This window comes from Lepidochelys kempii, chromosome 8 (assembly GCF_965140285.1).
Source record: "Lepidochelys kempii isolate rLepKem1 chromosome 8, rLepKem1.hap1, whole genome shotgun sequence".
Classification (NCBI taxonomy): Eukaryota; Metazoa; Chordata; order Testudines; family Cheloniidae; genus Lepidochelys; species Lepidochelys kempii.
The window spans coordinates 27960397-27975650 of NC_136387.1; positions in this window are offsets into that span (position 1 = coordinate 27960397).

Below are 15254 nucleotides of genomic sequence, written 5' to 3' on the forward strand. Positions count from 1 at the left end.
AATGGGCCAAAGATTGAGGATCTTGCTCAGTTCTTACTTGGTGAAAGTTCCTATGTGTTCGGCATTAGTTATTACATCACTGCTTCCCTTTCGTGCTTGTAATTTCTTTAAAGGGCTTATCCTTTTCAAAATGCCACCTACAGACATCAGGCTGCTCTCAAACAGTGTCCATAATTTCATCTAGTTATGGGGGCTAATGTACTTCATGTCATCACAGCTTTCTCAGACTTGATGCCAACTCCCTTTGAGTTTTCACTTTAAGCAAGAGGGACCTATTCCCCTTCAGTCGGTGGTCATTTTTGGTTGTTCCCCAGTGGCTCAAGGGCACTCCAATTACATGATAACTCAATCAGTGCAGCATTTTGTTTGCTGCTTCTGCAGCCTTCATGTATCCGCCCTTTTCAGCTGAGCCTCCTTGTCAAAGATACCAGAGAGAGATTTCCTAACTGTGAATGGGATTTGCTATTGCTTCAGTTTCCCTTATGCTTATTGCTGCAGCTTTTCTAGACACTTTCTAGTGTTAGTCATTAACCACAACACAATGCCCCTGTTTTAAAAGTCTGGGGTTGCCTTCTGTTCTTTGTTTTTCCTCTCTGATGCATTAGTCATGCTTTTTTGTGGAAGAAAATGTTCTAACAGACAACCCCTTCCCCCATGAGGTTTGGTAAATTGATGCATTCCTTTTATATCTAATCTTGATTCAAATGCTGATCCCAATAGTTCAGTTCATGGTTTAACATGCTACTGAGCAGAATATGGTAGCTGTGAAAGGCAATGTTATTTAGTTTTTATTTTAATGGGTTGGGACAGAAGTTTCTTCAGATTGTGACAGTGAATTTCTTAATCCACAAACAACAATGATTAAATTTGCATCCGTCTTCTGTCAGATTTTAACTAACTGGGCTCTGTATTGGGGACGGAAGCTAACATAGCCGTGGGGAATACAGAATCCTCTCTCTCCAAACCAGAATCAGAGAACAGTGCACCCACACAGCTAGTCCATAGCTTGTGAATTTGAGTAGCAACCTGGCTCCAGAATACTCTCCCTTATGTGGGCTTTGCAGCTGAGGGTTCTCTGCAGTTCACAGACTCACTGGCCTTTCCCTTGAACAGCTCACAGCCCCTTCCTGCTTTAATGGATGGGCCACCGTGGAGTCCAGATCCACAATCTGCACAAATTTCTGAGTCCCCTTAGGAAGCCTCTAAGTAGCCTGCTCCCCATGCATCTTGCAAGCACAACTGTAGCGGTATTGCTGTATATTGGGCTCTCCTTGGCCCTCTGCATCTGTGAATATTTCTTCCCAAGTGTGAAACTCAGCCCTTCATATCACTCTGTCCAACTTGCCCCCAGAACAAATAATGTAAGTGGAGTATAGAGTTTTGCACTGGGGAAAGAGGGGTTTGTTATTTTTTTTGAAGACTGTGTCCTGTTGGGGAAAGTAGGCAAAATATCTATTGTCTACTGCTGAAAACAGGTAGACTACCACCCCCCAATGCAAAAAAAAAGCATGCTCAGATCCTGTTTAGAGCAACAGACAAACACCACAATGTATTTGTCTTAAAAGAAGACAGGCAAATCTCCATTTTCAGCTGAAAAATCTCTATTCCATTTCATGGCAAAACTTGGATTTTAGGTGAATTTTCATATTTTTAAATAGTTTTCAATTTTATGGTGGATTATACAAGCCTTCCTGATCATTTTCATGGCTTTTCATTGTAACAACATCCTCCTTGGGTGGTCTTCCAGTGGCTCCTCCTCATCTACTACAATGAACACAAACTAGTCATCTTCATTTTTAAGGTCCTTCACGGCCTATCCCCACCCTACCTATCATCTCCTATACATTATTTAGGTTTAAATTCCTGCTTCTTCTATGGCAGCTGTGCCTGCCTTCATTGCCCATTAAATTTAAATTTAAATGTTAAATTTTAAAACACCTTTTCACTTTCTCCCATGCAACCCCCCATGCAGGGGAGGAGCTCCCTGTAAATACCTTCTACACCACCTTATTGTCCTCCTCTGAATCCCTCCTGAAAACTCCTCTGCTGTGATGCCTACAAAAACTTGACAGTGGTTAGGCAACTAGTGTGCTACAGCTGCTTGTTTTTAATGCTAGCCAGTTCTGTCTCATTGTTACCTGGTGCTCCCACTTTCTGTCTATTGTATCTATCTCTCCCTTGTCTTATACTTCGATTGTAAGCTCCTCAGGGATCTGTTTTTGTACAGCATGTAGCACAGTTGGATCCTATCTTATGATTGGGGCTCTAAGGCACTACTAGAGTGCAAACAATAAATAACCACCACAACAAAAGCCAAGTCCCACCAGGAACCCTTACAGGTGCGTGGTTCTTTGAGCTGAATTCTTTTTAAGCTCTTCTAGCCTCTTACAGTTGATTTGGTTTTATATATTTGAAATCCAGTTTTAAAAAAAGTGAATGGCTTTTAAAACTAGTTATCAGTTGTTAGAGAATAAGAAATATCAGGAGTCTTTTCATGGATTTCCGTGGCTTTGGATCTGGGGATTAAAAACTTGGTTTTCCTCATTGTCCCATCCACACGTTGTAAGTGAAAGCCAAATAGGAACACAGAATAGCTAGCTAGCAGCGTAGGTGTGTTTCAATAGTGTACAAAACACATTTTTATTAGAATGTTTAGTGTCTTACAACAAGACACCTGAGTCAAACTGCTGCCATATAATTATTTACAGGTTAAGGGTAACAACAGATCCGTTATATTAACCACAAATATACCTGATGTCTGATGAATGCTCATTGCTATTCTCCAAGCTTACCATGAGATCCAGATCATGCTGTGGAACTGACCTGTCATTGTTTACCTCCACCCATTTTTTTGCCATCTGCTGTCATGCAGTAGATATGGCTGATGTAAGGATCCACTTCTATGAGCCCTTTGCAGGGTTGATGCATTAATCAGTGATGTTTATGAAATCCTAAGCAGTCTCCAGTGCATTTATGTCCTGTTTAGCATCTTACTTAGATGAATAGAAGATTAAGACTAGGGAATCCTGCAGCGCTAGGTCTGTTCTAAGCCCCCAGTGACACATTTGGATGAGTAGCGAGGAAGAGATGTCTGCATTAATGCCATTTAGACATGTGCTTCTCCCTCAACAACCACAATTTTGGAGATTAGTTCCTTCCTCATCTCCTGATTCTTCACCTAGCCAATATTGTGCTCTCTTCATTTTCAGTCCTTTCCTTTGGCAACTGTTTTTATTTTCCCCTCTTTTTCCCTTTTTACAACTGCACTTTGTAAACCTTTCCCATTACTCTCTATCTTTGTACACACTTCAATGTTAGCAAACAATTTCCCTGCAGCAACTTTGCTGTACAGAAGTGAAACTATAACTACAGGCACAGCTGTGATGCTAAACTTAATGGGGAACAATATCTTCAGTCTCTTAGGCAAATTTGCAGTATCTACCTATTTTTATTTTGTCTTGAATTATTTATTTATTTGTTTGCATGGATTTCTGTGATACAGTAAACATAAGTCAGGTTTATGAATACATAGACTGCTACTCTCTGGGGCACCCTTTCAAAGAGTAACATGGGTATAAGAGATGTGACTCTATTGGTCACTAAAGATGAGTGCTTTGAGGTTATGGGTTAAGCAGTAGTAAGTTGTTTGCAGTCCATTCTAGCTCTCATTTAGATCAGTGGGAATACTCCCAGTGACCTAATTGGGAGTTGGATTGGGCCCTCAACCTGTTGGCAGAGACTAAGTGCAATCAGGCTTCCCTTCATTTTAGATGGTATATGATCATCAAGATGTCTTCTGGCTTACCAGACAAAATGTGTTGTCTGATCATTTTATATATTTTTTAAAAATAGGTTCCCATGTCTCCTACAAGTGCTGAAATTGATTCTGCCTTTTAAGTCTGGCTATTGAGGACAAGAGCTGAAAGTATTAAATGCAGCACCAAGGGGTGGGTCACTGTTTTTCTGAACTATTTGTATCAGAATGAAAGCACTCACAAACTCTATCCATAAGGACAAAGTAGGGAGCCACCCAGATGGAGTTGGAGCCAGATCACCCATAAACATTGAAAGGTCTCAGACCTGGGTAGGTGGATGTGAGAGAATGACCACAAAGAAAAAACTAATTCAAACAATCTCAGCCCATTTGGGGTGAACAGTATGTGACCATGTGCTGAGAATTTCACAAATGCGATAATTTTCAAGCCCCATTTTAAGTTTAAAGTATCTGAGCTTTGAAGTGAATGTTTTGCATAGGTCTAATAACTGCTTGTTCTTTCCAGTTAATTCTGCATCCTCAGGTACTGCTAAATCATGTACAGTGTGAAGATGTTGAAATACTGGATTAACTGAATAACCATGCAGCAACCATTAACAACATTTTGGACTCTTAACAGCATAATTATTGTATTTTCTTTAAATTACCAGAACACATGCAAAACAAACCTAAATAACCACATGATTTTATCTCTGTAAACTTTGCCCTTCTCTTGGACCCCTCATCTATGCTTAGATTGTAAACTCTTTAAGACGGGGACCGTCTCTTTCTTCATTATTTGACTGGATAGCTCCTATCACGCATTTGGGTTTTTAGTGAAGAAATAACAAGAAAAGCCTATAAAAGAAGAATGACAACAGCAATAAGATCTACAGTAGTTGGAAGGCAAAGAAGGTCTGAGGATGACAAAGCCTCCTGCTTCGTTCCTTCTGTAGACAGAGAGACCGGTGGCCTGGATATCTATTGCCTTGTACAGCCATTTTCCCCAGTGCAGAATGTAAAATGCTCCCAAATCAGAATGTTCAAGTGTTTTGCACTGATTTTCCTGTGGTACAATGATTACAAAAGGTGAGGCTCTACTGGTTAGTACTAGTAGAATAGTAATTGGTTTGTCTAGAAATCTGACTCCGTTGTAGAAAGGTGACAGTTTCCTTTTGATTTTTTTACCTCCACAGATGCCTGTGTGACCTTTCTCCCCTTTCAAAATCTTCCCTTTATTGACAGTGAGCTCTGCTGATTAAAGGGCTAAGATTAAGGTCAAAACCAAGAGATGTAGCAAGCTGAATATTTTTACTTTTACATTAGTTTACCAGAGAGTTTCAAACTGCCTCCCTCCCTCCTTCCTCCCAATGAAGATACAATCTTCTACATGGGTCTTGGGAAAAGCAAAAATGTCAGCAGCTGTACCACAAATTAGGAATTTCACCTGCATTTAAAATTTAATTTAAAATAATCTAACCCTCTCTTCTTTTAAATGCCAGCAGGTTTGATATTTCTTTTTACATGTAGTGGGACTTGCTTTCCTTGCTGGATCTGCTCTGAGAAAAACCATTCTACAGTCCCTTGGTTCTAAATTGCGAAGAAAGAGGTTTTAAGTAACTAGAAATCTCAGTGCAGTCAGTACATATAATCCTAAAAGGCAGCAATTCAAAGGCAACTTCTGTCTATCATTCTTCCCTACCACTTCAAGCTTTCAGCTCCCCAAATTTTCTCTCCATTCCTGTTCTGCTTCTCTCTCCCCTTTTCCCCCCATTCCTCTCTTTTCTCCTTCCCTCTTCCCTCCATTTCTTTCATTTACCCATTCCTCTTTCTTATTCTGAACAGTCCTTCCCTGTCCCCCACTTCAACTGCAAATGGCCCCACTCCCTCCCCACAAAATCCCTCCTCTAAAATTGGTTTCTGTAATATAAGTAATACAATAAGTAATAGTAATACAATAAGTCATTTTATATACAGATCTCAAAGTGCTTGTTACAAAGATGAATCGGGATTATTATCCTTATTTTACAGATGTAGCATAGACAGGTTAAGGGACTGGCCCAAAGTTATAGAAGTGTGGCTAGCACTCAGCTTACCTGACTACCAGCCTTGTGTTCAAACTAAAGCTTCCATCATAAGTATTTGAAAATGGCCTCTTATGAGCCAGAGCTAGTTTAAAATTTTTGAAATTTCCATCTTTGGTGAAATTTTAAAGAAAAAATTCAAATTTTGAGAAAGACCTTTACAGTTTCAATTAAAATGATTGCAAAATCACAATTTTCAACTAGTTCTCATCATAACCTATTATTGCTGTGCATTGATACTTTATCTATTCGCCTTATTTCCTATAAATATGTTTAAATAGATGGTTGACTCATGCAACCCGTTGTTCAGAGCTTTGAAGCAATGTCAAACTATAGCATAAAATACAACTAATTATATGAGATGTATTATTTCTGGGCACGTTACCTTTAAAGAGTTTAATGACAGATGCAAATAAAGCATTGTGTTCATCTCTCCATACATCATGGGCAAGATTAAAGTTGGTTAAGTGCTATGTAGCCACAGGAGGCCAGTGCTTACATCAGATTATCTGAATGGAATTTCTCATTTGGAACCAGTATTTAAGGTTTGTTCATCCCTCTCTGGTCCTGCTGTGGAGCCTACATAAGGTCCGTAGAAGTGTCTCATACATTTGCTATTTCCAGTTCAGGCTGAATGCTGTTTCTCCATGGAGATTATTGCAGTTCTGTATGATGTTCATGTATACCCCAGCAGTTGTCAGTGGAAGTGGGTCATTAGGAATATGTCATTCCACCATTAGAATACTGAAAGACAAATTACATTTGTGATCTGAAGCCACATAATTCACACTTACATCTGCCATTCCACCGCTGCACCTGGGGGTGGCAGATCACACAGGTCCTCCATTAATTACTGGATTCATCCTCCATTACACAGTGCAGGGGGAGGCATTTACACGTAAGGAATGGGGGAAAAAAGAGCTGTAGAAGGCCACACAAATCAATATGTTGCTATTATCCAGTTGGGCAGCCATCTTCAGAACCCCTATATCAAAATGTTCAAGTCTGTGAGGACCACAGTATGCTGCCTTGGCTATCCTGGAAAGTAAGGAGTTCAGGAACAGCCAGTGTGCTCTGCTGCTTCTCCTGAAAATACAAAATAAATTACAGCCAGTTTTTCTGTGCAAATTAGTGCTGACTCAGTCAGCATTGATATGCATTTTGGACCTTGTGTGCACTGTAAGAAGGCTCAAAAAAGTGCAGCTTGTGGTCCAGAGCAAACTGCAGCACAGAAAGGGTGACAGCTGCGCTGCTGGCAATGGGAGTTGGGGAGCTCAGGGCCATGTGGAGACGATGTAAGGGCAGGGTTTTGGCACTCTTAAGGAAAGTAGGATTTATCGTACCAGATCATAACCTATATTTTCAGACTGGAGGTAATGCTGTTACGAGAGAACTGGACTTGACATAACCATTTTGTGTACTCAGACACCATTAAATGGACATGAGAATACCACATAGGAAAAGTTTGGCCTTTGCCTAAGTAGACAAAACAGCTGCACTGCTGCAGTGTTGCTAACAAAAATAAAGTGACATATTCATGAAAATGTAAGAAAGTGTGGATAGCTGACCTTGAATCCAGTGTCTGTGACCATGGGTTTTTGCTGGGAGTTGCTTTGCTACTAAGTAGAATTATGAGCTCTGTGATATTGTTAGGGAAATTTTTAGTCCACTAGGGTTTACTATGAGTTTATGTGCTCTGTTTTGAAAGATCTATAAAAGAGATTAGTTAGAATGTACAGTTTGGAGAGGTTTTCGAGGAACTAGGAGACTGATATCCAACTCCCCAGCACTGAGAGGGAAGGCTGGACATCAGAAACCTGCTGCTGATCACTCGACACCATCTCAGACTTTGAGTAACTGTACTTGGGGTGCTCTAAACTATTGTTATTTTAGATGTGTGCTTTAGAATGAATAAAAACAAGCATTTGGGGGTGAAAGCACTCTTGTGTGTAACAATCATTTCTCAGATGAAGCAGCTGTGTTCCCATTAATTTATGCCCTGAAACTGCCTTGGAAAACAAAAACTAATTACCATAGTTTCGGATTCAGAAAACACTGCTAGAAAGTATCAGTACTAATGGACTCTTTGGCTGAGACCAGTCACATTCACACTGTTACCATTCACAGCTAAGGGAATGGGGAAATGGTGTCTTTTAATTATAATTATTATTTTAAATTCCTTTTTAACTACATATTCATATTCACTAAACATTTTTGTCCTTGTGCCTAGTCACACCAATTTTCTTTCAAGGTTGGTGCAGCTAATCCCACATTTCTTTTTAAAATGATAGTTAAAAGTAACAGACCAGATCCTCATTTGGTGACAGTGCCATATTGCTGCAATTTTGGCTTTGCAAATGGATCAGGGAAGTAATTATTTTAAAACAACTGTATGGAAATTAAATTTGAAAAAAAATCTGGAAATATTTTTATTGCTCTTATTTTTATAACACCTAAATTTCTGTTTGTGCTTGATATGATTCTGTGCCTTTAAACCAGAAACTTGATGATGATCTTAATATTATATATTATATGTTGAAATAAGCTAGGTTTCTGTCTGCTTGCATATCAGCCTGTTCAAATTTGAGATGATTTAGCATGGAAACAAACCACGCTAAATCAAAAACAGACAGTTAACCAAGATATCTAACCTTTACAAATTAATTTATAGTCAGGCAGTTATTACAATTACTGGTTTTTAATATACTTGATAACTACTCAACATATCCACACAAGGGATTTGTCCATTTTTAAGTTGATCAATTTAATGACTATCCAATAAAAAAATAACCACACACTGTACATCTTCTGTGTACTTGCTGGTGAAATATGATAATAATTTGGAGTGAAGTTATAAAAATATATTTTAAAACATTTTATATACTTAAAAAATAAAAACAGCCCCAGAGAAGCTGCTTTTGTGTAATCGTTGTAGATGAGCAAATTCCACATGACTGTGCTGTGTGCTAGCTGAATTTTCTTCTTCAAGAGATTGTATACGTGCATTCTACTCTTGTTATGTACATGCCCCATGCATGGTCATCAGACATTTTTCCCTCAGTGTACCCATTGGGGCTGCTTGACATCCTCTGCTATTGCTTGTTACTGTGGGCTGGTATAAAGGGCCCAGCTGTCCCAAAGCTCCCTCAGTTACTTCTTGCCGCCCATGACAGTCCCTGAAATTGCTTGGGTTGCCTTGGCAAGTGCTGTCAGTGTGCTTGTAAATTTCTTGGAAATAGTCACCTCATTCACCAGGCATCAAGCCCTGAGTCTCTTGCTCTATGTTGATGCCTGTGAGTGATCCACATTCAAGCTGCTTGAAGTTTTGGGAGGAAGATCATATTTGGGTTCACTGCCAAATTTGCAAAGACTTTAAGCCAAGCACAAAAAATGACAGAGAAGCCAGGCTGAAGTTTTTGCTCATGGAGGCAGCCCTGAGACCTCCATCAGAGCTTAGCTGTCGTGTCTCAGCACCAAATGTTTCAGCCTCAGTTAGGAGTGCATCTCCTGTGTTGCCTGAGACACAGCACTGCTCGCCCTCTCCAGTGCCTCGGAAGACCAGACCTCTAGGCATAAGACCAGACCTCTAGACAGACCACCGAGAGAGGAAGGTCGTTGGCACCAAAATCCTCTAGGGATGGATATAAGAGTAAAATGCAGCCAAAATCCAAGCACTCCTCTTCCCAGCTAGCACCAAAACCACCGTTGACACCGAGGCAGGCACCGTCAAGTCTATGGTACCTTTTACATCTGTGGTATCAAAGCCAGCTGAGACCACACCATTTTCAGAGGAACAAATCAAGGAGCAGGTCAAACAAAATTATGGCACACTGGACTAAATATTGTCAGGATGCTCCTTGAACCTCCAGAAAAATAGTATTTACATCTTTACTCAGATTTGTCCCATTAGTACATGGCTGGCTGGGATATTTTTTAAAGATTTGTAGAAAGTATCAATTGTTAACAGATATTTTGGAGGTGGGGGTTCTGACCCAGATATCACATGTTAGCAACAGATGGAGAGTACGCGTTTGAGTCTATATCCATGGACTTCCTAGACATGCCAAGATGGGCATGTTTTCCCTGTGATCTCCATCTTCACACTGTTTCACAGAGGGGACCATGTGTGTTCTATGCCAAAAGATAAGAACTCGCTGGTTGGCATGGTTATTGCAGCATGTATGAATGGATGATATTCTAAGAATTATGTAATATATAGAATATAGTGTTCCAAAGCTGCTGGAAGTGAAACTGGTCACCGGGAGTGGGGTGATTCTCCGTGCTAACTCAATCAAGAATGAGATCAATTGACATTTTTCAACCCAGCCCTGCCAAGTGTTTACAGTCTGGACAGGGTGCAGGCTTTGGCCTTTACAAAACACAAAAGAGACCAAGAAAAAGATCTTGAAAAGGGGGACCATTGGGGTGGAGTGAAGTTAACAAAATGCCCTGGTTCTGAAAGAGACAAAAGGTCTGGAATTGTAAAAAAGGAGAAGGAAGCGCATAAGGCCATTATGGATGCAACATTGCCAGCGTGAGTCTCATGAAAAGTGGATCCCAGCTCTCTCAACAGGACAAGCGCTGTGCAGATTGACTATTGGGTGAGAAAAAATGTATTAAATAGGAAAGGAATAATAAGTAGAGGCTCTAGATTGCATTTTATATTTTTCTATTATCTCTAGCCATACGTTCGCACTCCTTATGTTTGCTTCTATCTGAATCTTTATCTTAAGGTTTGTCTAACAACTTCTATTTGGTTTTACTGTAGACATGACTAAGAGCTGTGTGCTAAGGAGAGTGTTGAGCTGAGATGAGGCTTGTGAATGGGGGGCACTGCTTCCATGGAGGCTGCAACTCTGTGTCATTGCAGGTGTCCAGAAGTTGAGGAACTAGGTACTGAAGTGTAACAAATTGGGATGTACAGACAGGTTGGAGGGACCTGTGCCTTGGGACTAGAGCAGAATTATGCGGGCTTACTATCTCCAGAGATTTAACCACAGGTTCACTTTGCTCTGCCCCAGGGACTCACTTAGGGAGCCTTAGGTCTGCTGTGTACAAATGGCTAGCCTGCAGGTTGAAAGAGCGGGGATTACGGACTCTGAAGCAGGGTGCTTGTGTCACAAGCCACCAGTAGTTTTGGGTGAGTTTCCCCCTGTGAGCAGAGACAGCACTCCCTAGCACTATAAGCAGGTGGTAGCGATTCACCCTGTACCTCTTGGGCAACCCCAAAAGGGTCACAGGAGTAATAACACTTTCTGCAGCAACTATCAGAGCTTGATGTTGGTAACAAAACCTATGGTGCTACACTATGTATATGAAGAAGACACTTGTCTTGAAAAAAGTAATAATCTGTGTCAGAACAAAGGAACTGAACCTCTAAATTAATGGAGACTGCTTTAGCTAGTCATAGTTTATTAAGGCCTGACCCTGCAAAGATTTACCCATTTGAGTAACTTTTCTTATGCAGATAGTGCTTTTGACGTTGAGTGTTTGTGCTGTTAGAATGTAAAGTCTCCAGGGCAGGGATACCTCATCATCTGTATTCTAAAGCACCACACAGATGTATGATGCTATATAGGTCAATAATATTGATGACTGACTCTTCAGCTGAGTTATATCAGGAATGAATTTGGCCCATTATGTTTCCTTTTGGGGTGGAGGTTGCATCTAGTGTGTGAAGTTAAATGTGGATCCAGAATTATGCTGACCAACCAATACATTATCTTTTTTAGCATGTTCATGCTTGACTGAGTATAAAAAGAAATTCTCCTATACACCCTCAGGCCGTTTATGGGCTTCAAATCACTCAGGCTATTCAGCTTTTATGTAGTCTATCAAAATAAATGAAGAAAACAATTTTACCCTGGTGATATTTATGTAACTACTTCTAAAATTAATCTATTGATTTATAAATATATAGCTCCCTTTAACTGAAACCGAGGGGGTTTGATTATTTCAGAGGACTTTAGGTGATGGTGTGTGGGCTCTCCCAGCTCAGATCTTAGCTTAATTAGTTCTTGTAATGTAAAATAAGACAAACTTACTGTCTTGTTTCTGGCATCAGTTGCTTTCTTTTTTTAAAATAGAATTACAAAGTTAGTGTTTGAAGGGAATGAAGCAGATGTAATAGATTTTTCATTTTATTAATAGATTTCATACTGTGTCTCAGGAAATCTTAATTGAAAAATTAATTAAGATGGAGTAAAAATGCTGTCATGAGGACTGAAAATTGTCTACAAGACAGTAAACAATGGGTAATGAAATATGGCACTGTATCACATTAGGGGAGATATGTAGTGAAGTATCACAGGGATCACTGTTAGGACTCATTTAATGTTTTCATTATTGACCTGTGAAGAAAACACAAGCAAAATTCACAGAGGAATTCACATGCTTTGGGTGGAGTTGCAAACACTACTGAGGAAACTGGGTATGTTACCAAAAAAAAAAAGATTAGAAAATATTCATCATGGGAAAATGCAGGATAATTTAACAACTGAGAGACATTATTGTGAAGTGATGATGCTGGGAATGACCTTGGGATGCTAATAGAAAGTAAATTAAATATGAGTCTGGAAAGGGAAATGGCTGCAAAAATGGCCAGTGTTATTCTGCATTGCATACCCAAAAGCATCCCATTTCAGAACAGGAAAATATTAGTCCCATTCTATAAGGCACATGAAATATTGCATTCATTTCAGGACACCACATTACCAGTAAAATACTGATAAATTAGAGAGCACTTGAAGAAAAGCAAGAAACATGATCAGGGAGCTGGAGGGAATGATTTAGATTACAGCTAGGACTAGGCAAATACTGAGGGAAAGTTTCATAGATCTTCACTGAAAATTTTAAGGGCTTGTTTCTTCATCATGTGAACTCAATTGCAAAGCTCCTGTGGACTTGAGTGGTTCCAGCTCAAGACCCTAGGGGTCAGCTTTTTCAAAAATATTTAGGTACCTAAAGTGCCTCAGATAAGTGCCTGTGTGATTTTCAAAAATCACTAAGCAGGTTAGGTACCTGACTCCCTTGATTTCAATAGGACTTCGGCACCTAACCTGCTTAGGTCCTTTGAATCCCACTAGGCATCTATCTTCATCTTTAGATACCTAAATACCTTTGAAAATCTGGGCCTCAATGAATTGACTTCAGCCATACTAACACCTATTTTTCATTTACTTTCTGCAAACTTTCAAGTTATCAAGTTTCACAGATATGGATGTCATGCTTAAAAAAACCATCAGTTAGATGCATGAATATTCATGCAAATGAATTTGGGAAAACCAGACACTCTTCTGTGCCAGAAAATGCTTTTACATCGCTATATTCAGGGAACACAAACTATCTATCCATGTTAAGTACTTATATCATTCCATAGTATCTAACCACCTCACATTCTTTAATGCATTTATCCTCAAAACATCCCTATGAGGTTAAGGCAATGGTATCATTTTCCGTTTACAGAAGAGGAACTGAGACACCTGGGGTCAGATTTTTAAAGGTATTTTGATGCCTAAACATGCAAACAGACACCCCATGGGATTTTCAAAAATGCTTAGACACTCATTGCTTCCAAGGACACTTAGGTGCTTAGGTTCTTTCAGAAATCCCATTAAGCACCTCAATACCTTTTCAAATTTGGCCCTAAGTGCATTGTCTCGGGTCATAAAGGGAATCTGTGGCAGATAAGGAACTGAACCCAGGTCTCCTGAATACCAGGCTAGCCCCTTCCTTGTGACTTTTCTGACTAACCCCACCTAGCAACTCTAATCATGACAGATTACTGTTTGTGAGCAGTTCATAGGTCAGTTCATAAAAACATCTGAATAATTTTAAATTACAAATAAAATTAAGGATATGACAATCTGCTCAGTTATTCTGCGACAAGAAAAAAGCAGCTAAATTTGTTAAATTATTTGTTGTGAATTATACATTTCTTCTAAGGAAATATTAAAAGAGTTAGATATATATAGCATGGCTAAGCATCAAGTAAGGGGGAACAACATAACACCCTAAAAATAAATAGCGAAGGGTGGAATCAATTATTTAGGGAACTACATGGTGGCATATTGGAAATTATAATGAAAGTAAGAAAGGAAAAAGATAAACCATGTATCAGGAAAAGCCCTCTGTCACTGAGATGGATTAGGCTGTGAACCAGACTCAGAGATAGTTTCAGAAATCCAGTCATTTGCAATTTCTAAAACTAGGCTGGGCAAGACACGAGAAAATGTCTTGGAGCCCAGTTCATACAGCAGCGGGGAGTTGACTGAATGGATAGTGTGTTCATTTTTTCTACCTCTAACGTCCACAGTTCATATCTGGGGAAATGAAAAAGATGCTTGAAAGTCACAAGGAGCTGCATGTCAAAATTACTTGTGGAAAGTTCTGTTTTTCATTAAAATGTGTGTGTGCGTGTGGTGGTTGTGAGACATTGCTTTTTTCTTCACAGTGTGTCTCTGAGTGCCAAATCACCCATCCTATCAAAATAGCCATAGGAGTGGGGCTGGCATCAGGCAAAAATCCAAAAGATTATCATCCAAAAATCAAATTATTCTGGTGGTAGGAGGATGCTTTCTCTCCCCACTGCCTTCTTTCCCTATAGAATGATCTGAGGTCCCACTACAAACCCTGCACAACCTGTGGGATACAGAAGAGGCTAATACCTCTTCCTTAACAGCTGTCCAAGCTGGCCCCCATTAACTGGCAGAAGGTCATACTATATCCTCATTACAGAAAAATGTCATGACCACAAGGGAATAGAGCCCTGTAAATCAGCTCATGGCTACACTCTCTACCACAAGTCATTGTTGCTGCCTGGGATGCTGATACACTCACTGTATGCTACTGCTTCTGTAGATATAGTAGAACATTGTTTTATGGTCACATAGGTCTAGATTTTCAAACTGTGGTTCAGTTTATGTTTAGGTAAATACTGGGAATTGTATACACGTGTGTATGCTTGGACTGCCTGGCACAGAATGTAACGCAGACAACCTCTTCCAGTCAAGCACAAATACACATGCACAGGAGTCTTCATCTTTTTCTGTACTGTGAAGTTAAAGACTAAAACCCTATTTGAGTATATTAATAACTAATATAATCAAATCTCATCTTTCCAGTTGCTTTTGCCACAATATGATATGAACAAAGAATTAAGCTGCCTCTTCCATTTAATCAAAATGCACAATGTCCTGTAACTGGAAACATTAGATGATGGCAAATCTAGATGTGTTGCATGTGTTATGGAGTGCATTAAAACTTGTTTTTATCCTATTTCCATGTCTATTCGGTTGAATCTATAATCTGTGGATTCTCACTCGGAGCAAACTGCACCATTCTCTTTCTGCATTCAGAAGGCCTATAAGCAGGGAGTACTCCTAATGTTTTCTTTGTAGCTTATTCTCCACGGAGCC